Below are 24,637 nucleotides of genomic sequence, written 5' to 3' on the forward strand. Positions count from 1 at the left end.
AACGAAAGAACGCATCTTTTGATGCCACACTCACAACATCGCTCGGTAGTCTGTTCCATTCTCTAATGGTTTTAGGAAAAAAAGACATTTTTAACAATTCAGTTTTTGCCGCGAATTCGGGGACTTTCAAAACATGGTGCTTGAAAGCAGTAATCAACTACCCCAATTAAGAGCCTTGCTCTTAATACCCCGTGGTCGTGTGAATCTGGCACAAAAAACCGCGCTCAAAGAGCTGAATGCTCCATCTGGATGGAACAACAACCGCACTCCTTTGGCATAGAAGCCAAGAGTGTGATATTGCTCGAGCAGGTAAAGCACGTGAACATGACAGCATGCGATAAGAGGAAACCCAAGGTCTCTAACTCATATACATCTGCAGCAAACGTGCGCTCGCCTACCGACAACGAGTTGCAACGGACTGATTTATCTCCCATATCTAACGTCCCTTCGTCATGCACTCGAGCGCTCCGATAACGCTATCCTGTTGGCCACCGCAACTGTAGCAAACAGCTTTCCAGAAACCGACGGCCGGCGTGGCTAATAACCTCGTTAGAGAAGGATAAGCAGTCACACGGATCGCTAGGCGTTCTAGCATCAACAAGAGGCATACAACCTTTATCGCATATTCATACACATTGCAAGGACAGGTTATTCGTTTTTTTGCATCTTTGTAACCCGGATGTGAAAAGAACTTTTATATGCCTAAGCAGAATGGAGGGCGGAAATAGGTTGAAAAGAGAAACAAGAAGAGAGCCGCTCCGCTCGCGTATGCTGTGTGCATAGGCGCGCGAGAGCGCAGGCACTCTTCTTGGCACGCGAACGTGTCACTGCGCAACAACGGTGATTTGTTTATCAGCAGCGCGCCGTGGGAGTGCTTTCTGCGCCGACCGCAATGTATTACGCAGTAGCATAAGGGCGCTGTTCTGCAGAAAAGCCATCGTCGGCGTTACCGAGAAGTTCACAGTCGATCTCTTCGTCGAGAGCATACATGTAAGCATGAAATGCACTGAAAGAACGGCAGCGCGTTCTCTAGGATGGCTCATGGATACTGATAGCCGCACTCTAGTCTTGGGGAGCGTACCACATCCGTCTGAATTTCTTTCCGAAGCTTCCCCTCACGTCATAAGGATATGTAAGTATATAAAGTAAATGAACTGCACTGGAAAGACATAAGTAGACATATTCTCTTACTACTTCCAGGTGCTGGAAATAGTAAGAGAATATGTCTACTTAGGGCAGGCAGTGACCACTGATCCTGATCATGAGAGGGAAATAACGAGAAAAATAAGAATGGGGTGGAGCGCATATGGCAGGTTCTCTCAGATCATGATTGGCTGTGAACCAATATCCCTCAAGAGAAAAGTATACAACAGCTGTATCCTACCGGTACTCACCTATGGGGCAGGAACGGGGAGGCTAACAAAGAGGCTTCAGCTTAAGTTAAGGACAACACTATGGAAAGAAAAATGATAGATGCAACGTTAAGAGATCGGAAGCGGGCGGAGTGGGTGAGGGAACAAACGCGAGTTAATGACATTCTAGTTGAAATCAAAAGGAATAAATGGGCTTGGGCAGGGCATGCAATGCGAAGGCAAGATAACAGAAGGTCCTTAAGGGTAACGGAGTGGATTCCAAGAGAAGGCAAGCGTAGCAGGGGGCGGCATAAAGTTAGGTAGGCGGATGAGATTAAGAAGTTTACGGGGATACGGTGGCCGCAACTGGCCGAGGAGAGGATTAATTGGAGATACATGGGAGAGGGCTTTTCCCGGCAGTGGGCGTAGTCAGGCGGCTGATGACGATGAAAGAAAACTAGGATGGTTAGTCGGGAATCGAACCCCTTGCCATTGAAATGCGAGTCAGACGCGCTACCTCTACAGACCACACTGGCACGTTCATACGGCTTGGTTAAAGCGCTGCTTTATATGTATGCCGTATGGTCTTGCGCGTAATGATTGTCATTGTGAAAGAGGACACCATACCTGCGTGGGCAAGAGCAACCGCTGTTGCGTCGTCATACCCTTAAAGGCGGAGCTTAAGTGTCACCCCCTCCCCCATTTTGTTTCTTCTTGTGGAGTGCCGTATCTTGCACATGTTTGTCTATTAACTTCAAGTGCCGCCGTTAGTGCGGGTAAAATTTTAAAAACAAGCGAGGTTGAAGGCAAGAAATTTTAGTTGTGGAGGAGCGTGGGGAAAGTTCACCTGAATGCTGCTTAAGCTAGCTCGTCCGCACGTGAGCTTGCCCCGTACCTCAGATGAAATGAATCTGCAAGTCATTGCAGAACAGTTTAGTGATGAAAAACTCAAGAATAAGAAGTCCGACTCGAGGGCACATACGCTGGGAGGCCAGAGGCCAAGAAACACACAAAAAGTTGGCAGGCAGCGGAAGGCAGCACCAAGGCAAGAGAGAAGGCGCAGCACTTGGTGAGATAAAGAGGGCTCTGGAGTGAGGGACATCATCCTCGTCATCATCATCATCAGCCTGTCTACGCCCACTGCAAGGCAAAGGCCTCTGCCATGTCTCTCCAATTAACCCTGTCCGCCAGTTGTGGCCACCGTATTCCCGCAAACTTCTTAATCTCATCCGCCCATCTAACTTTCTTCCGCCCCCTGCTACGCTTGCGTTCTCTTGGAATCCACTCTGTTACCCTTAAGGATCAGCGGTTATCTTGCCTTTTGCATTATATGCCCTGCCCAAGCCCACTTCTTCCTCTTGATTTCAACTAGGATGTCATTAACCCGCGTTTGTTCCCTCACCCACTCCGCCCGCTTCCGATCTCTTAACGTTGTACCTATCATTTTTCTTTCCATAGCTCACTGCGTTGTCCTTAAATTAAGCTGAACCCTCTTTGTTAGCCTCCAGAGTAGTTTGAAAATCGGCCGCTTGGTTGGGTCACCATGGGTGGTTGTCTTGCTTCTATTGTGTGTGTGTGTGAAGCATCCACTTTCCGGATGCTTCTCCTACAATGAATCATCACATTCCACCAAGCACCAACTTCCACGCTTCAGAAGCTTCACCCACCAACGACCTCCCCACCACCCCGCCATGGCCTCTTCCTACCTAAGCTAAGGTAGCGCTGGAACAAAAACGCGACGGAGAAATCAAGTTCTAGGACGCAACGGGAGCGGATCATTTAAAAAGAGAAAATGATGAAAAAGTTTAACGTTAAACGATCCCGCGAACGCTGACACGTTGCATGACATCGTATGATCCCTCACTGCGTTTTTTTTTGTCCCAGCACAGCTTATATTATTAGTGCAATTGCGCAGCGCATGTTGTTTGTCAGCGTATTTAAGCAGTGCACTATGAATGTTTCTGCACGCTGTGCTTGAAGCAGCTCAACCTAAGCAGTTCAAATGTGCGCTCAACCTAACCTATCACATTGGACTTCGGACAGCGCGAACGCTTTCACCGCTAAATATGACGTGAGTTCAGCAACGTCGGTGTCTCAGTGCGGAAACCATTAGTTTTATCACTTCAGATTCTACGTTTTTTTTAGTTTAACCTCTATAAAACTACGCGGTATTCTGCTAACTATACGAGTGCCATCAATCAGGGCCCAAATTTACTGAGATTTTGGCAAATAACAGCAGCTTGTGACATGGGCTCTGCCATACCTGTATTATTTTGACCAGAGAGAATTTCCAACAGGACAAACACATTACGGTCGGATGCACTGTAAGATTTGTTTCTGAGAAACATAGATTTTCTTGCAGCTGGTCTGCCAGAAATTTCATTGATTATTCTATTTTTCCGTTCTCCGCTTTTTTATTTTTTAACATGTATTTTCTGTTTTCATGTACAAATCACTGTGTGCTATTTCTGTTTTGTTCTTTTTTTTACTTACCAGACATTCTGTTTTCGGCTAACCGATATTATGTGCAAAATTTATTCTGTTTATTTAGATGCGCATCATTATTTTTGTAAAACTTTTATTCAGAAAACAGCAAAAGAAGTATTCGACCTATGAAGCTCGGAAATGCCAATACTAATGCGGGAACATTTTTTGCCAAGAAGTGGTGGTTCTTGCAGTCGTCTCCTGGTGCCACTCCCAAATATCTAGAACTCTTGGGGGTCTCCAGGAAGGAAAAAAAAAGGTTTATGATTAGCGTACAAAAATACGGAAACCATTTCAAAAAGATAATGAACAGCAAATATATTAGTAGACAGCCTAATATATACAGAGCACGTCATAGCTCCACATGGAATCAGAGATAGCAGTGACCTATAAAAAAATTCAAGTGTCTGTGATTCTTGGAAAGACAATACCTTGTAGCCTGAATTGTGTGCTTTATCTAGGTTTATAAAGTGTAGTAATACAAATAGAACGGCAGAAGTCGGCAGCTCGTTGTGTAATAGTTGGCGGTTCTTTGAATAAAGGATGATACAACTTATATGATCACGCAAAAATCCTTTTTAGCCACTGTCTGAGGCACCGAAGTTGGGTCTGGAACGGAAACATTTAATAAATCTACGTGCCATAGCCTACGAGAAAACGGCCATCTCGCTAATTGGAGTACTGCAGCTTCATTGTTGGCGCGTTTGTCGTGCACTTGCCAGCCACTGTGTATGTGCGCGCAATGTGAAGTGATAATTACAAAAGCACGCCACTGCCTGTGGGTCACACGCCTGTAGGTGCTCTAAAAACCTTATCCGAGTAATCGAGTGCATTCGTGTACACCGCTTCAAATATCAGATTAAAGAAAACGACCACTACGACCGAAAAGTAAACGAATTAACGAGTTCGCCTGAAGAGCTGACTGCTTTAGTAATTAATTTTTTTCCCGACAACTATCCGTGAATAGAACCAGCTCAGTGCATACAGTTTCGAAAAACTAAATGTAGTACAGTCATTTTTGAGTGTGCTTTAACGCGAATAACATTCGTCTTCGACTTGCAGCAGCACTAATCTTTATCTTGCCTATGTTACATGTCCCTACCCAAGCGGCACAACTAATCGGCGCAGTATTGGAAATGGATGGCTTCACTGTGGTCCTAAGGTGGATCAGCCTTTTCCGATACATTTCCTATATTGGGCTGATTAATTGTGCTGCTGGTGATGTCCTGCTTCTCCTGTAGATTACCTCGGTGCGTGATGCCTTGAATGATTTCGCATTATCGTTTTGTGCGCATACAGAGCTGTGCGATCTGTCTTCTTGCTTAGATTTTTTTCCGTAGCCCTCTGTGAGTACTTTTATCTGCAAGGCTAGTTTCTCTGGAATCATTATTGGAATTGGAATGCCACGTTCAAGTTACGGGAAACAGTGCCTTAAGTACACAATACCAACGCTTTTGAATTATTATAATTCTGTACGTTTTGGCCTTTTCACGGCAACCTACAAGGACCTCCGGCAGATGTATTTGGTTTCTATGTAATGTTATCTAGCCTTGCTGTTGTTTTCGTTTGGATTTGTAGAAGTGAGTTCCGCTGTTGTTTTCTGTTCTTTTTTGTTGTTTTCTGTTGTTTTCGTTTACGAGTACTAAGTCTGTATCATATTAAATATGTATGTATATGCTTGCATATCAAGAATATGTTACGTGATGCCGCCACTCTGCCAAAATAAGGGATTGTGGACCCGTCAAGCTGTCCAATGACAGCTTTTTTTTTTCTACAATCCCCCCATCTGTATTTGATGGCAAATAAAGATTTCATTTCATTTCATTATGTAAAATATATGTCCTCAGTTGCTTTCGCGCTAGTGGAAACCGTGGCCCACATTTTCTTTCACTCCAATGTGCTTCTTGTTGTGCGTTGTTTTTACTTTTTTTCATTCATTTTCTTCTCTGCACCACCTACTTCATTCTAAGGCCATCCTTGAAGGCTGGCGCTATTTAAGAAATAAACAAAATAATAAACTAAATTAAGCGCCGTCCAGAATCCAATCGCGCAAGATCGGCCATTGCAAGAACAACAGCCCCAAAACAGAACAGGTTAGTCGCAAAACGAAGTATCAGACGTTATATACCCCAAACACGAAAAATCTGCACAGCTTACATAATTCTGCAAATAGTCCGATCTTTAAAATTAGCAGTGGGCCCTCGTGCAGTACCAAGCAACCACCTTGGGGAATGCATTGCCGCAGCAAAAGAACGGAACGCAAAACACACAATAGATATTTATCTTTAAAAAACGCCTGTGTATGCAATTTTACTTTTTAAATATGCGATCTAGTTTATACTGAGTCGCATGCATAATCGAAACGATTATTTCTATAGTGGTGGGCCAAATTACCGGCACTTCCGGATGAACAGAAAATTACTGTTTTTCCGGAACAGGTTCTTGTCAAGGGTCTTCAGCAGATATTATCTGTGTGACAAGCGAAATTTGATCTAAAAATACTAGTAATTTTGCACACATTTCTTACAGTGCAGTTAGGGGGGCTTTCCGGCAAGCAAGGAATTATCTTAACCTGGTTTCGTGATCAAGTACAGTCGTCAGGACATCTGTCCAGACCGTTCGAAAGGCCAGCTTTTGGACGCAACGACGACTACCGTGAAGGCAAGATAACCGCTGGTACTTAAGGGTTACGGAGTGGATTCTATGAGAAGGCAACCGCAGCAGGGGGTGTCAGAAAGTTAGGTGGGCGGATAAGATTAACAGGTTTGCGGTGATACGGTGGTTGTAGCTGGCAAAGGATAGGGTGAATTGAAGAGGCATGGGAGAAGCTTTTGCCTTGTAGTGGGTGCGGTCTGGCTGATGACGGTGACGACACTTACCGATAGCGCCTGGATTGAGATAGCCTGCATCTGGGCATGCGCCACCACACTGTTTACACTGCCTTCTATATCGCCACGCTGGACCGCAGCTGCGATCGGAAACAATCGCCGCTGAAGGCGGTGCAGGCCGCGGAACGGAAGCCGTGATAACACGCCTCAGCGCGCGTTGCTGCAAAAATTTTCCCAGATATTGTTATTTTGGTTTTGGTTCCGCGCCCAGCAACGTTTTCACCGGCGATCGTTAACAGTCGCAGCCGCGGTCCAGTGTGGCGATATAGAAGGCAGTGTGGTGGCGCATGTCCAGATGCAGGCTATCTCAGACCAGGCATTACCGGTAGGCTTTGCGCGTACAGCCAAAACTTGGCCTTTCGATCACTCTATACATACGTGCTGATGACTGTACGCCACATCTTGATTTCAAGAAAACCGCCCCTTCAGCAAGAAATATAGGCAACCTGCAATGCCCTGGAGCCGCCTCAGTTATTCCACTGCGATATTCTTCTGATATCAATATTTAAAAAGGCAGATCAGGAAGGAATCGTTCTATGATAACTCCAAAGGCAGTGCGCTACTCTGTTAAGCTAGATCAGGGTGTCTTAGAGCGAGCAGCTATAAAACGAAATTGAACTAAGATAATGACAGATGTTCTACATGTGGTAAATCTGTAGAAACAGTTGAACCCCTCATACTCGAATATGATGGTATCCATACGGATGACGATCAAGGCACAGTCACCCTTCCCTAGGTTGTAGAGTTTAAGATAAGAATGGTCATGTAAATAAATCTGCGGTCTAAGCTAGCAAAAATCGATTGGAAGATTGGTGGCTCAAAACCAGAGAAATGACATCAGGTCGGAAGTCTAGGTCTGAAAACGTATTTAAAGAAATAAGCTAATTTTAAGACCAGTTCAAAACGAAGGTAAATGACAATGAATAAAAAAAATGCCATGCATGGCGGCAACTGGCACCAACTCGTTTCAAAGGGGACACTGCCATCTTCCATCCATTCATTCATGCGTGCCCCAAAACTGCTGCCGTCAGGCGCTTGAGTAGCGATAAACGCCCAACAACATTGTGAGACATCAAAGGCCGCGTTTGGCCGATTACAATCGTTGCCCTGGTGCTATTGACGAAACCCATTTAGCTGTCGTACTCCGCACGTGGCTTTGACAGGGCGCAGAAAAATATGCTTATAAGTGCAGGCATGTGGCGTGGTAAAAGCACCACGGGTGCGCTTATAAAATGCTTGCTCTTCTCGCTGGGCTGGCTTACAAAGCGGCAATCGGCGCGAAAATATTTAGAATAGGTTGCCTATACGAGTACAATACGTCAGTTTTTCTGAACACAAAAAATTGCGTCCATGAGAAAGGTAGCATAGATTCATTTCACGCACCTGAGTTGAGACTGAGGCATACCCAGCAATTCTGGACAAAATCTTTTTGTTTCTGGGAAAGCATTCATGCAGATAATTTTTTCTTATAATGCATGATTTCACTATAACAATCAATATATTCGCAGATCACCCGACGGCAGTCTTGTATTTTTTTTTTCTATTAACGCTTTTGCTATCATCAAAAGCGTTCCCCATTGCTTTTCTGTGGTAGTCTTAGCTGTTCGATGCGATGGGTTTGGTTTGGTTTATGTGGTTTAACGTAAAAAATCCACTTTGGCTACGAAAGACGCCATAGTGAAGGTCTCCGGAAATTTCGACCACCTGGGGACCTTCAACGTGCACTGATATCGCACAGTACACGGGCCTCGTGAATTTCGCCTCCATCGAAATTCGACCGCCGGCGGCCGGTATCGAACCCGCGTCTTTCGTATCAGCAGCCAGGCACCATAACCACTGAGCCACCACGGCGGCGAAGTTCGATGCTATCGATGGAAGCACTTTAAAAGATAGTTTGCTACATATAACAATAACGGACAGTTTCGTTCAATATTTCCATAAAAGTGTCTTATAATTTTAGAATTTTCAAAAATTATGCGCAAGAATATTGGACTTGAATAAGTTGTGTCACTTGGCCCAACGAAGGTCTTCTGCTTCCTTTCAGTAGGTGTGAACGGGACAGGCGAAACGAAGTAAACTCTGGAAAGTGTGATTACGGCTGCGTGTGAGCTAGAAGTGAATGCTGTTTTTAAACTGTTCCAGGGACTCTCACAGCGAATCCTCTTAAGCATTTAAGGATATTGCGAGACTCGTCGAAAAAAAAAAATCTCAGCCATTAGCCATCCAGCAGCTCTGCCGTAACAGGGGAGGCATGCGCACGTGCACGAAACGCCCTCTCACAGTGCATGCGACCCCTGCTATGGTTTTATCTCGTGGGACAATGTAATCCGGCCCTACATAACTATCGGGCTAAATATAGGTTTCTTCTCCACCTCTCTCGTGAGCAATTCACACGCCTCCCGCTGTTTTTACCTGCGATGTGCTTGTCCAGACAGTGGCACTGGAAGCCGTGTGGGTCTGAAGTACTTTTAATAGCCGAGCCCACCTATAACGAACCTGACGGTGGCGCGTATTGTGGTCGTGTTATCTGAGGTTCGTATTAAATGGAATTTCCATGTTACAGCCAAAATGCGAAGTCGGACAGTGCAAGCCCTTATGCTTGCCGGCCTACTAAAAAGCATCTTATTGCAGCACCTTCCAAGCTTTCCAAGCGCAATCGCATGTTACACGCTGATACCCTTGCTGCCAATAAGCTGGTTGAGGGAGCCATATAACTAATCGCGGTAAAAGCGCTCACGGTAGCAAGTGCTAGGATGGCCTGTTCGTCAGTAGGAGAGTGCTCGAACTTCGCGTACTGTAATTTTCTGCAGTGTACGACTTTCTGATGCCGGCGTCATCATCCGGTCTAACCAAGTCACCCGAGTCGACGTCAGGTTAGCTGTGTTGCGCATAGATGACGTGTTGCCACAGACTCTCATGCGTTCCTTAACGTGGTGTGCGACAGCATGCTCCATCATTGCTGGGGCTCTAAACGCTTCCTTACAGAAGAAGTTTTTGGTACACTCTGCCGTCAGTTACACCCTCAAGATATTACCGTTCCATGCCGGGAAGCAGACAGATGTCACGTGGGAGGTCGATAGCTATCAATATGTGTCGGTGACACGCCCCGACAAGGCACTTTGAGCACGTCACTTACGTCCCTGTCGAGTGTCTGGCCTTGCTTCTCGTGTTCGGTGGCAGGACAGCGTGGTCGCCACAGTGAGGGAAGACAGCGCGTGGCGCCTGACGGTTATCGACCACAAGAAAGACATTTTATAGTTTTATAGCGCTTGCACTTATAGTGGCCATTCCCCGTATTTGGGCGTTGTGGGTCCGTCCGTCCGTCCGTCCGTTTTTCTGAAGCAGTTTTGTGGCAGGCTACTGCGCAGTGTGTCAGGCGGCAGCCCATTTAATCGTGAGAGGCTGCTCGGGAAGATCGCAACCAAAACCAAGCAACCAAAGTCCCACTGATGTAAGCACCTGCCTTGTGCCACTGCTCCACCTCTCAGCTGCCTTACCATCCGGTGGCTTACCACTTTAACCTAGCAGAGCAGCGCAGCACCGAAACACATTATGCTAGCGCACATATGTGCATTTGGTCTATTCATCCAAATCGACTGATATTTTTTTCGCCATGTCATGGTCGAAATGAGCCACTCGGCGAACAAGCCGCCCGTCATCCCCATACCCCTCTGAACTTATGGCTAGTGGCCCACTGGTCGAATTAAAAAAAAAAACATACGGTCATCATTCATATGTTTGTGCCGTGCATGTAGCGTATGGGAATAGCTTCCAAAGCATGGCATCTTGCTCGTTCCCAATGACAAATGGCGACTGCCGGTCGCTGGCTCGCAGGCTGGTGCACAGAAAGACGCTATATAGCAACTGGCGCTAGGCGTCGCCTTTCAAAGCATTTCGGCGGCCGTATCTGGTAAAAGTAACTGTCGGCATTCAATACGTCAGTGTTCCTTATCTGGTATTCATTTTTATTGTGCTTGATTTTTTTGGTCGCCGCGTTATTTCTATCGGAAGCGGGGAGCAAGTGACACGGAGGCTAGGAGACGCTCGTCGCTCTGAGCTCCTGCAAGGAGCGGCCGATTTCGATTGCGAGGCCGATTTTACTGCGCCTCCTCGTTCGCAGTAAACGAGTTTTGCAGCCGCAGTGTTCGTTTTATCCGGGAACCAACACCATTGCCATATTACATATTTTTAAAGTAGCACCGCCCTCGCTCGTAATAACCGAGCTTTCGTAATATCTGCGGTTGTTGTAAGTGTCCTCATATTTGAAATTAACGCTTTCATTTATTTCTGCAATGCATATATTGAAGTTGCCTTTTCTAAATATATAGAAATGAGAGCGGCATATTGAAGCGCTCTTGAGGGAGAATGCCACTATTTATTACAGGCCGTTAGCAGCAGCTGTGGTGACTTTTAATGAGAAAGCATTATTAGTCCCATGACAGAGAAAATCCCGGGCGTGTGTGTTTGTACTGACAGATGGTACAGAAAATCCTAAGGAAGAAAAAAAATGCAGTGACGTCATAAAGCGGCCGTAGGACCCACACAGCAAGCCCAGCACCACCATTTCAGACAGTCATATACATGTCTTTCTTCTATATACTGTACTCCCCACTGGCCATCGTCAATGTGGATTCAGTTTTCCCAACAACATTAATATCAAAATTGTGCCGCAATAGTTTGTCGCACAGTGTTTCGGGTAGGGTGATACGATTTCTCCTTGCGTATAGCTTTCATGAGCTAGTCAAGTTGGAGGCTAGCTTGTGACAGGGATTCGAACCGACGACATATGCACCTTCAATTGTATGCCTTCTCAGACTCTTTACCGCTTCCCTTAAAGCGCGGCTAATGTTTCTACCGAGATGTGAGACAGTTACTGCGCCATTTACTTTCCTCAAAAATCAATTTTTATGTACAAATTGTGATGAAACCGTTCGTCGTACTTCATCCGCTGTCATGTCATACGCGCGCGAGTGTATGAGTCATCGCACAGCGTTCGTATAGGTGTGTGTGTGTGTGTGGGTGGCGTCATAATCGACACTGGATGTCATTATGGACAGTTGTGTGTGTGCTCTTGCAATGACCAGTGAACCATTAACGTCTGTAGCTTCGACGTCGGGTCCACCTGAAGGGAAGCGTGGTCGTCCGCGAAAATGCGCAATTGCTATGGAGGCGAAACGCCGGAGGCGCCCGTGTGCTGTGCGATGTCAGTGCATGTTAAGGATCCCTAGGTGGTCAAAATTATTCCGGAGACCTCCACTACGGCACCTCTTTCGCTCTTTCTTGTTTCACTCCCACCTTCCTCTCTTCCCTTACGGCGCGGTTCAGGTGTCCATCGAGATATGTGAGACAGATACTGCGCCATTTTCTTTCCTCAAAAACCAAACCAAACCAAAGAAGCCAAGCAGCACGACAGTGTTTGCAATTCTTTCATTCTCACTCCTACGCAGTCTAAAATGCCTGTGCCGAATTTTGAAATGATGACTCATAACGGCAGTGATAAGGTGTTGTTTGCAGTGAGTTTAGTGAGAGCAATATGAATACAGTAGTTGCCCGAGTATTATTAAGAGCTAATTATTGTTATATTTAAAAACCTCATAGTATTTTCACAACTAATTAGCACAGTGCCACAGAGGCATAAGCCCCGTGCCCGGTACAGTTTGTAGAGCTGTGTCATTTGGGCGAACGCCCGCAATGCGGGAGGCGGTATCAACTCAAGCGCTTTATCGATGGTCGATAACACGGGAAGCATTCGACAGCGCCCACATTGTATACGTTTGAGGCAACATGGATGGGCGTCAGCATCCGGTACTAGCGGTGTGGTCAAAGTCGGGCTTTTTGGCCGTCTCGCAAGCCGATTACCGTTAAAAGTCTTCTAGCTTCACCTCGGAAACCAGCGCAAGCAAGCACAAAGGAAGAGAGCGTAAGGCAAACGCTTGCGCGTTTGTGGGTCTTCGTCGAATTTCAAGACGAATTCATAACAGCTAGCCGAAACTTCACTCTTATTATGACTCGTAATTATCAATTAATAAAATGATAAATTTTTTCACGTTTGGGCAAACCCGTTGCTATGGGCTTTTTTAATATGTCACAAGCTAATAATAGTTCCACGATATTCTTACCATGTATCTGAAACTTGCAGAACTGATACCTGCAGTCGCCTTTTATCAAATTATAGTCCCCTATTGCGAATTCCCTCCAACTGCTCTTGACTGTCAAAGTTCTCTGATTTAAGACTCCAGCAGAATCATGTCAAACTGGGCGCCTGGTGATTTATTTATGGATAACCTGCCAATTTCATCGTTGACCGCGAGCATGTTCTTCATGTACTACTCCTTCCTCTTGTTCACCGTCCTATATTTCAAAGGTGACCTTGATAACATAGATAATCGGTCCTCGTACGTCCTAAGCCAAGCCTTTACTATAAACGACACGCGGCCATGCGTGTTTACGCTATTAGTAGACGACTTAGTTTACTGTTATTGACGTGACCTTTGGCCTGGCTTGCTAGCGGGATGCGCTTTACAGTGTGGTCGCAAAACTGATACGACGAAGCACACAGTTAGGAGTAGGAAAAGCTCTGCCAAAGTTTGCCGCAGTTATCCGACAATGAAATCCGGCCAGTGCCGAAATTTGACAGTTCAGCGCTCGCCGCACGCTGCACAGATATCAGCCCTCTGCCGCCAACGAATGTTTTAGCCCAAAGCTTGAAAACTTCAGGGTCGCTCTTTATTTCTTCTTTCAGAAGGGTCACCAGTGCGGTCGCTCTCAGAGATTATATACGCACTTCCAGAACGCCTAGTGCACCTAGATCTAGTCGAGTTTTCTTGGGGTCTACGGGAATTTTTCTTAATTTTCAGAGATAAGAAGTGAATGAACTCCGTGTGCGACATTTGAACCCTTTTTATTCCTTGGTTTCGACGTGGAATTTTTACTTCGCGCCAAGCCCGTAATTTTACTTTCACAGGCTTTCAAAATTTTGACATATTCTTAGTATTTTAAAACTTCGTGCTAACTTTTACTGTTTCGTTGTGGCTCTATGAAGTGTCGTGCTGTTTTCGTGCTCATACCACGACTCTCTTGTTCAGCCCTGTTCTAGCGCCCAGAGTTGGTTCTTCAGCGCTAGCGCCAAAAAGAGAACGTACAGCCGCACTGCCTTGGCGAGAAATGGGCTCGGTGTGAAGACGCTGCCATCAGTAAGACTAAGGAAATTGCACCGTCGTTATTTATTTATTTTTGCATCCTCAAGGCCAGGGGGCATTACAGAGGGGAGTGGGGATACATAAAAACACAACACAAACATCAACAACAAAAGAGAAACAAAGAAAGTACAAATACATAGAAATAGGCAGTAAACACAGAGGAAGGAAATCACCTTTGGAAATTCTGCGGGGACACATTAAAAACAACGCTCTTAGAGTAAAGGGCAAAATTTAGACACTTACAAACAAACACATTCAGAGAAAAAGAAATGCTTTAAGAAATGCATTATTACTTTTATGAGAGCGATGTCATGGTGAAGGTGATTCCAGGTGACACAAGTTCAAGGTATTGCCACGTATCATTGTAGTGTTTGTTCGTTCACGCTCAAGGCTGCAGGAAAGGGCTGTTATCATTTTTGTTTGTGACGCGAGAAGCGACCAGTCTAATCTCGATTGATCGCAGCCATGAAAGGCTGCATCTAGGTTTTTTCAGACTACTGTAGATGATCTTGTCCTGCTATCTGGAAGTTTCGTTGCCGGCTTTAAATTGAGCGATGCCGCGAGCGGCAGGCATTCGTAGTTCGACGATTGACGAGCACGCTTGTTGCTTACGCCGCCGCCGAGTGATTCAGTTCCTTTTGCGGGCGCAAGTCAGCCCAAATAAAGAGCTTCGTTTGAAAGTATTTCTGGTGTCTTCCTGGCCGCTGGACTGCCGTCACTACAACGTGACATCTGGTGGAGATGCGGGGTAGTCTTCTATGTACCGGACACCCACGTGTTGCTCTGCCAGTCATCACGGGCAGCTAGTCGTGCACACCAGCTCGGGCGGCCGATATCAGACCCGGCTGTGCTACGACACGTACGCGCAGGCACGGCAGAGGAATTCGCTCCCGCTACTGTGCCTTTCGTGACACTCCCAGACGGCACCCAAAGCAAAACCACGGCCGATATCTGCACGGTCTTCGCAAGCCACTTTTCGAACCTGTTCTCTACGGACAGTTGGCTACATCTTCAAGAGGGTTATGACGGGCTTCTACAAAGTTTTTTTGGAAACTTGCCACGAGTAGCTGAAGAGTTGCATGAAAACCTTTGTGCACCAGCCACAAGCCAAGAGCTGCACGCCATCCTGCAGAGTATGAACGCAGCCTCTGCCCCCGGTCTAGACGGCATTCCAACAAGTTTTTATTCAAAGTTTTTTTACGAGATCCAAGGAGCGCTCCTGAAGATGGTCAACGGCTTCCTCGCGGATGGGTTACGTCCAAACTCTTTCCGCGAATGTCGCATCATACTCATTCCGAAAGCGGGCGGTGACCCCTCCGACCCGCAAGCATGGCGGCCCATAAGCCTCTTAAACGCAGACTACAAAATAGTCACATGTTTACTGAACACAAGAATGCGGACGATCCTACCTCACCTAATCCACCGGGCTCAAACCAGCAGCGTGCCTGACCGCTCTGTGTTTGATGCATTGGCACTCACTAGAGACCTGTTCACATTTGCCAGCAGGACGGGCTTCAGCGGGTGCTTTGTTTCGCTTGACCAGGCGAAAGCATTCGATCGGGTGGAACACTCGTATCTGTTCGGAGTCCTTGAAGCCTTCGGATTCCCTCCGCAAATTGTCAGCAGGCTGCGCTTACTTTACGCAGACCTGAATGCTCGTCTCTCCGTAAACGGCCACCAGAGCGCTCCCTTCTCAGTCACCCGGGGCATAAGGCAAGGATGCCCTCTCTCCCCAACATTCTTCGTGTTATGCCTGGATCCACTCATCCGGCGCATTAACGACAGCCCATCCATACGCGCCTTCCCTCTGCCTGGCCAGGGCCAAATCAAGGTATCGGCCTACGCCGATGACGTGTCGCTTTTCCTCAAGGACGAGGATAGCTACGCCGCTTTTTCGCGGCTGTTTCTCGAGTACAGCGAGATATCGGGGGCCCTATTGAACAGGGGAAAAAGCAAGGCACTAAGGTTTGGCACCTTCACACCGAACCTTGCGGGCGAGGTGGAGTGGGTGCAGGGAGTGAAAGTCCTGGGAGTAGTATTCCTCGCCAGCGGAGAAGTAGCCCGCGAAACCTGGACTAACCTCCGCACGAATGCTGAGAAACGCCTCTCGGTGGCGTCAACTTTCCGCCTTTCAATGGCAGAGCGCTGCTATATAGTTAAGTCCACAATCCTAGCCGCATGTTTTTTTGTCGCCCCCGTCGCAAACCCACCGCGCACGTTTGCTCGCAGGCTAACCTCGGCCTGTGGCTCTTTCGTTTGGGCGGGCAAAACCGAACTTGTGTCACGAATGTTCATGCGCCTTCCATCGTACATGGGTGGGTTTAGTATACCTTGCATCCGCACCATGTGTAATGTGCTCGCCTTGCGAGGAGTACGCGATCTTGTGCGCGACCCAGACTATCCCGGGAGAACACTCATCGCATACTTTCTGGGTACAGCGCGTAATGTGTTTTTTACACAACACGTGGTTGGCCCTACAGCAGAGCAGCCGCCGGCATTCTTCGTTAATGTGCGTCGCACACTGGCGTCGTTGTCTGCCAGCGTGCCCGATCTGGATGTTGATGAAACCCCGCCCTCCAGGGTGTGTGAGGCACTAACGGTAGCAGAGCTCACCCGCGAACAACTCCAGAAAACGAAACGGGCGCGCTGGCGCCAACTGACCTCACCTGCACTTCCTGCAGACATCAGGGACTTCGGCTGGTTGCGAGGCTGGCGGGTCCTGCCCACAAGAGACCGCCTTGCGGCTTGGGGCGTGGCGCCCTCCGCCCGATGCCCGCAATGCGGTCTCTTAGAAACATTGCGGCACGCTATGTTTGAGTGTGTAGTTGCGCGCACCTTTTGGATACTGGTGTCACGCATGTTTTTAACCCGCCTCGAAGCGCGCACTAGTTCACGCGAACTGTTGACAAATATGCTCTTGTGTGTCGGCATGTTCGTTATGTGGCGACAGCGTGGAGCGGCTTCCTTAAATGGGCGTCCGCAAAGAGCAATGCTTCCGATGTTGCAGCGCCTCCGCACGCGCCTCTTTGAGCAAGCATGCGTGGACGCACTGTCAATGAGCGAGGCGGAGTTTTTGCGCAAGTGGTCGACATACTTCATCGTCCTGCGCGGCGGTCGAGTATCGGCTTTCTTATTGCCCTACTGACGTGCGGAGTGCAGCGGCACTGCGCATGTGCATGTGACATCAGACCTTTGAGTTCAGCCGTTTTGTTTTGTACTTTTGTTGACATTAGAAAAAATAAACTTCTCTTTCTACGCCGCCACTGAGTGATTCAGTTCCTTTTGCGGGCGCAAGTCAGCCCAAATAAAGAGCTTCGTTTGAAAGTATTTCTGGTGTCTTCCTGACCGCTGGACTGCCGTCACTACAACGTGACATCTGGTGGAGGTGCGGGGAAGTCTTCTATGTACCGGACACCCCCAGCAAGTCGTGACGCCAGCCCTCTGAGTCATTCACCGCAGGACCTGACTCCAGTACACCGCGCAAGCCGACGTCTGTTAGGCGACGCACCTGAGTTCGGGACCCTGCCGGACCCTACCCGGAAGCGAAAGCAAGTACCAACGTCCACCATGAGCTTGCCCCAGACGACCACTCCAATCATTCTGCAGCAGCCCCGGGTGCCACCAACCTTCGACGCTTCACCTGGTGCCGACCCCGAAGAATGGCTGGAGCAGTTCGACCGTGTGGCTGTCTTCAACAACTGGGACGATGCCATGAAATTTAGGTACGTCTTCTTCGCCCTGGAGGGACCAGCAAGAGTCTGGTTCGAGAATGAGGAAGCCAGCCTTGCCAACTGGGAAACCTTCAAGGAACAGCTTCTGAAGACCTTCACAAACGTCGTGCGAAAGGAGAGAGCCCAGCAGCTGCTACAGTCTCGCATACAACACCCAAACGAGACCGTTGCAGTGTATACTGAAGAGATGAAGCGTCTCTTCCGGCTTGCCGACATGAACATGAAGGAAGAAGAGAAGGTGAAGTTGTTTATGCGAGGAGTTAAAGAGCAATTCTTTGCCGGCCTCGTCCGCAACCCACCGAAAACCGTCGCGGAATTCGTAGAAGAGGCATCCACAATGGAAAAAACCCTTGACGCCCGAGCCCGCCAATATGACCGCCATCAGCGCGTCTTCTCAGCAAACTGCCTGGACACCGTTAACAACGATAACCTGCGAGAGGTTATCCGTCAAGTTGTGCGAGAAGAGCTCCGACGATTGCTCCCAACGGGAACGCAGCCGCAGCTTTCATCGCTCGCTGACGTCGTCCGGGACGAGGTTCAACAGGCCTTGGGTGTGACGCCGACACCCACGCAGCCTCTGCAGCCCCCAGCCATGACTTACGCCGCAGCTGTGCGCCGTCCTGCCCCTCGACGACGGGACCCAAGCCCCTATCGCCCTCAGCCAGCTGCGTTGGACCGCCGCCCACTCGCCCCAACCCGCCCGTCCTACGAGCGACGCGCATAGCCGAGGAAGTGCGACGAGTGGAGAACACCCGACCAGCGCCGCCCACTATGCTTACACTGCGGCGAAGCCGGTCCCATTCTCCGGTACTGCCCATACAGGAGAATGGGCATCCGAGGATTTTCTTACGACGCCCCACGACCCCGACCCGGCCAGCGACCAGCCGAAATCGAGGAGTTTTTGCGTCGGGAAGAATACGCATCTCCGAGTCGCCTTTCGCGTTCTCCGTCGCCGTCATCACCGCGCTATGTATCTCCTAGCCGAGGCTACGCAGTGCGTGGGCGCTCCCCCTGCCCCTGAAGGTTAAACTAAATAAAGCAGCCTCTGGAGGTGAGGTTGCTTCTGAGCGCAAGAACAAAGATCCTCCATCGACGAAAACGCAAGTCCATGCCTCCACTACGACGACTACACCGACGACGGCGACGACCACGACGACGACGACGCGGCCAGACTTGAACCTTATACCACCGCCCAGAGAAGTAACGTCGGAATACGCCCACCGCAGTCTCACTTCCCGACAAAGCTGAGACCGTACACCGAAGACAACGTGCAATACGAAAACGCGAACAAGTGACCTTGAAGTTATGGTCGACGATCACGCGGTTACTGCCTTGGTGGACACCGGAGCTGACTACTCCGTCATGAGTGGGCCGCTCGCTGTCCGACTCAGGAAGGTAACAACAACTTGGGATGGCCCGCTGATCCGCACCGCAGGTGGCAACCTGATTACGCCGTCAGGACGCTGCACCGCGAGAGTTACTGTAAACGGGAGAACCTATGCGACAACCTTCCTGATTCTACAGCAGTGCTCGCGGGACGTGATTTTGGGAATGGACTTCCTGAATGAACATCGAGCGATCATCGACCTTCGATCTAAGTCGATCAAGCTTTCCACGGACAAAGCCATACCTGTTGCGACGAGCGCGACTCATCACGTTGCCTTAAACGTCCTCGACGAAGCATTGAGCGTGCCGCCCCGATCAAGTGTCCTCGCCTGCATAGGTACTAGAGACATCGAAAATGCCGAAGGCGTCATCGAGGGGAACACCCAGTTACTCCTGGATCGAGGATTGGGCGTCGCAAGAGGAGTCGCCGAAATCCGATATGGCCAAGCCCAGGTGTTGCTAACCAACTTCACCGAAGAATACCGGCATCTAAACAAAGGTACGACGATCGCTTTCCTCGACGAGCTGGCAGACATCAGAGACATATTTGCCCTACCCGACCAACCCGTAGAACCATCTGACCAATGCCATCAACCAACGTTTGATATCAACCCAGCATTACCACGGAGCAGACAAGACCAAATACGCAGTCTTCTTCAAAAGTACAGCGATTGCTTCTCATCAGCATCGAATGTGCGATGAACCCGGCTTGCCAAGCACCGCATTGTCACAGACGAACACGCCAGACCACTGCGACAGAGCCCCTACCGCGTATCGCCGCTAGAACGCCAAGCTATCCGCAAGCAAGTTGAGGAAATGCTTCGTGACGACGTCATCCAGCCATCGAGGAGCCCCTGGGCAGGACCAGTCGTCCTAGTGAAAACGAAAGACGGCACCCTTCGCTTTTGCGTCGATTACCGCCGCCTGAACAACATTACGAAGAAGGATGTCTACCCCCTCCCCCGCATCGACGATACACTGGACCGGCTGTGCAACGCTAAGTACTTCTCATCGATGGACCTGAAGAGCGGCTACTGGCAAATTGAAGTCGACGAAAGAGATCGCGAGAAGACTGCGTTCATCACGCCAGACGGACTCTTCGAGTTCAAGGTGATGCCATTTGGCCTCTGCTCTGCCCCAGCAACGTTCCAGCGAGTAATGGATACGGTGCTGGCTGGCTTGAAGTGGCAGATTTGCCTAGTCTACTTAGATGACGTGGTTGTCTTCTCCTCAAGCTTTGAAGACCACCTCAGAAGGCTTCGGATAGTGCTGGAAACGATCAAGTCTTCAGGTCTGACACTGAAACCAGAGAAGTGCCACTTCGCCTACGAGGAGCTGCTGTGTCTTGGTCACGTCGTAAGCAAGGATGGAGTTCGCCCAGACCCCCAGAAGACGGCCGCGATCGCAGAATTTGCACAGCCTAATGACAAGAAGGCTATACGCAGATTCCTTGGATTGTGCGCTTATTACCGACGATTCGTCAAGAACTTTTCGCGCATCGCTGAACCTTTGACTCAACTTACCAAGGCTGACGTGCCTTTTAAATGGGAAACGCCACAAGAGGGAGCTTTCAACGAGCTGAAGCGCCTCTTACAGTCCCCTCCTGTGCTCGGGCACTTTGATGAAAACGCCGAAACCGAAGTTCATACCGATGCAAGCGGGGTGGGCTTAGGAGCGGTCCTCGTTCAGAAGTATGGCAGACAGGAGAAAGTTATCGCGTACGCTAGCCGTTCACTGTCGAGAGGCGAAGCCAACTATTCGACGTCAGAGAAAGAATGTCTCGCCATTATTTGGGCCACGTCCAAATTTCGCCCCTACCTATACGGACGACCATTCAAGGTTGTGAGCGATCACCATGCTCTGTGCTGGCTGGCCAATTTGAAAGATCCCTCCGGCCGTCTTGCTCGTTCGAGCCTGCGTCTTCAAGAATTCGACATAACTGTAGTCTACAAATCTGGCCGCAAGCATTCCGATGCAGACTGCTTGTCACGAGCTCTTGTCGACGCAGCACTTGAAGAGGAAGACGACGACGCTTTCTTAGGACCGGTAAGCGCCAGCAGTTTCGCGCAGCAGCAGCACTCGGATCCTGACTTGAAAAGCCTAGTTGATTATCTGAAAGGCAAGACCGCATTGCCTCCCAGAGGGTTCAAGAGGCAACTGTCGTCCTTCGTCCTTCACAATAATGTCCTCCTGAAGAAGAACTTCGCGCCGAACAGGACAGTGCATCTTCTTGTCGTGCCCAAAAATCTCAGGCAAGAAATTATGCAGGCATGTCATGATGAGCCGACTCCAGGACATCTCATCTCGGGATTGCTCGCACGTTGCACCGCATCCAGGAGAAGTACTATTGGCCGCGGCTAGCTACCGACGTTTCCCATTACGTGAAAACGTGCCGTGAGTGTCAGCGACGCAAGACGCCTCCGACTAGACCAGCCGGACTCCTGAAGCCCATACCACCGCCAACTGAGCCCTTTCAGCAAATGGGGATGGACCTCCTCGGCCCCTTTCCGACTTCGTCATCAGGTAACAAGTGGATCATCGTGGCCACCGACTACATGACCCGCTACGCCGAAGCAAAAGCGTTGCCTAGTGGTACCGCAACAGAAGTCGCAAAATTTTTTGTTGAACAAATTCTCCTGCGACACGGCGCCCCGGAAGTGCTCATCACAGACAGAGGAACGGCGTTTACAGCGGAGCTGACGCAAGCCATTTTAAACTACAGCCAGACAAGTCATCGGAGGACCACTGCCTATCATCCACAAACCAACGGACTCACAGAGCGTCTGAACAAGACCATCGCAGGCATGCTCTCCATGTACATCGACGCCGAACACAAGACGTGGGACTCCATTCTGCCCTACGTGATCTTCGCTTATAATACTGCCGTCCAGGAGACAACCAGGTTTACCCCATTCCAGCTGGTATACGGCAGGAAGCCCACGACAACACTCGACGCAATGCTCCCGCACGTTTCCGACGAAGACAACCTCGACGTCGCCGCCTACCTTCATCGCGCCGAGGAAGCCCGAAGACTTGCGCGGCTTCGCATTCAAGACCAGCAGCACAGCGACGCCCGACGCTACAATCTGCGCCGACGAGACACGCATTACAAGCCAGGTGATCGGGTTTGGATATGGACGCCAGTTCGCCGCCGTGGACTGAGCGAAAAGTTGCTGCGACGCTACTTTGGCCCGTACAGGGTTCTCCGTCGCATCGGTGACCTCGACTATGAAGTCATCCCCGACGCCACGACAGCATCTCAGCGACGCCGCCCACGCCCGGAAGTCGTACATGTCGTACGCCTGAAGCCATATTATGAACGCTAAAGGACTCGAAGTTTCATTTTCCGTGTTTATTTTCATTTTAAAGGATCGAGACGATGCTTCTTTGGAAGGGGGTAATGCCACGTATCATTGTAGTGTTTGTTCGTTCACGCTCAAGGCTGCAGGAAAGGGCTGTTATCATTTTTGTTTGTGACGCGAGAAGCAACCAGTCTAATCTCGATTGATCGGAGCCATGAAAGGCTGCATCTAGGTTTTTTGAGATTACTGTAGATGATCTTGTCCTGCTATCTGGAAGTTTCTTTGCCGGCTTTAAATTGAGCGATGCCGCGAGCGGCAGGCATTCGTAGTTCGACGATTGACGAGCACGCATGTTGCTTACGCCGCCACTGAGTGATTCAGTTCCTTTTGCGGGCGCAAGACAGCCCAAATAAAGAGCTTCGTTTGAAAGTATTTCTGGTGTCTTCCTGACCGCTGGACTGCCGTCACTACAACGTGACAGTATGAATGAGTCATTGAGTCGTGAAAACATTTTTTGTGTCAAAATGAAATCCGAATTTCATGGTGATCAATGCGTGCTCGTATGTAAGATGGTCTTGTTCGAATTTTTTCTCTCAGACAGCTGTTCTGTAAACTTGATGAAAAGTGCATAATGAAGCTACTGACCTACAATGAGATATAAGTGGAAGGGACAAACTTGATTTCATTGCAGTTACGCTTCTTGTTCTGTGATAGTTTCAAAGTGTATAACGACTGGCAGAGTTCTGCACAGCTTCGAACTCGGAAACTAGTGAATCAATGCCAGGGCTCCAGACAGATGCAGAATATTCTAATTTCGAGCGTACCAGAGTTTTATCAAGCAATAATTATAATGAACCTGACGAATGAGATAAATTTCTACGAAAATACCCAAGCTTGCGGTTGGCGTTATGATGTAGTCAAAGCGTGTTTTCCAAGACAGGTTACAAGAAACCTAGACACGCAGATACTTATAAGATAACAACTTGAAGAGAAACATTGCTAATGTGATAAGCAGGTTTCATTTGAAGTACGAAAATAAGCCCATGCTTACGCCTACTAATGTTCAGCTGGATATTTTATATATTACAACAATCCAGAACCCTGCTAATGTCAGACTGAAGGCTAGAGATGTCATAATAATAATTAATTTCGCGGCAAATACCACAGTCAAGAGCAAAGAGATTAAGTAAAGAAGAAATGTTAGCCTGTAAGTTATTGTTATGGATTGTGCTAAGAGCGCGGCGAAGTGCTTCGACGTTACACATTTTAAGTTAGTATCACTACTTTCACCAAAGCGATGTTAGGCAACTTCTGAAAGCGAAGTGATATGTATCGAAAAGAAAGCAACTACGAAGCGAAGATCAATGCACAGAACCATTCGTTTCCGCTATGCGTATGAGTAATTAATAAACAGCTGGGCACAACCGTCCAGGATGTGTAACTTCATATTGAAATCATGCAATATAATTATTTTGTGACTTGTAGCAACCTTACACGTTCTGGATTACACTTTACACAATTGTGAATTCTATAGCAGGAGTTTATATTGATTAAAAAAAATCATTGTGCCGCCACGGTGGCTCATGATTATGGCATTGGGCTGTTGACCTGAAAGACGGAGATTAGATCCCGGCCTCGGCCGTTGAAATTCTTTAGAGGCGAAATATTTGAGGCCAGTGAACTGTGCGAAGTCAGTCCACGTTAAAAGAAGCCCAGATAGTCGAAAGTCCCGGAGCCCTCCACCACGGCGTCCGATAGTCTGAGTCGCTTTAGAACCCCATAAAACCAAACATGCGCTGGTATCTACGTGCGAAATATTATGTACCTCAAAATGACGTGTTGTATTGTGCACTACAAAGAACGAAACTGGACTACAGAAGCGGCATTGTTGCTGAGCACCGTCCTTTTACCCTTCTTGAGTGCTTGCTCCGTGGTGTGCGACTTAGAGTCACCGAAAATCAACAAAATCAACTGCAGGAGAGCATTATGACTCGGTGTAGCCTTTGTGGTGCTTTCACTCTAAATAGTTTGGAATGCAATGTTTCAGAGTTTGTATTGCGTCCTAGCTTAGGTCGGTTCGTTATATTGATAAAAATAATTAATTTGTTAATAATTTAACGGATGAAAAAAATATATTTTTAACTTAAGGTCACAAAGAACACGACATGGCGTAACACGGTGTATATTTTTTATGTGACTAAAAAAATTAGTTGTCGCTTACATGAAGAAAGAAGAGAGAACAAATGAGCTACACAAAACAGTGCTAGTGCTCTTCGTTAAGCACAGCACACATAT

General features: G+C 48.3%; 1 protein-coding gene and 1 long non-coding RNA gene across 6 annotated transcripts in view; both read right to left on the bottom strand.

The window, feature by feature from the left end:
• LOC149336898 (uncharacterized) overlaps window positions 1–24,637 on the bottom strand; it is a 106,896-nt gene that overhangs the window by 71,715 nt on the left and 10,544 nt on the right. The gene's annotated exons all lie outside the window — the stretch shown is intronic.
• LOC149336899 (uncharacterized) lies at window positions 3,914–6,989 on the bottom strand. The gene is made up of 2 exons (XR_016284344.1): window positions 6,716–6,989; window positions 3,914–4,074 (listed from the first exon to the last, which is right to left on the bottom strand). It is a non-coding gene; the product is annotated as an uncharacterized LOC149336899 (long non-coding RNA).

The sequence above is a fragment of the Amblyomma mixtum genome, chromosome 7 (genome assembly GCF_055824585.1).
Source record: "Amblyomma mixtum isolate Tamu chromosome 7, ASM5582458v1, whole genome shotgun sequence".
NCBI classification, from domain to species: domain Eukaryota; kingdom Metazoa; phylum Arthropoda; class Arachnida; order Ixodida; family Ixodidae; genus Amblyomma; species Amblyomma mixtum.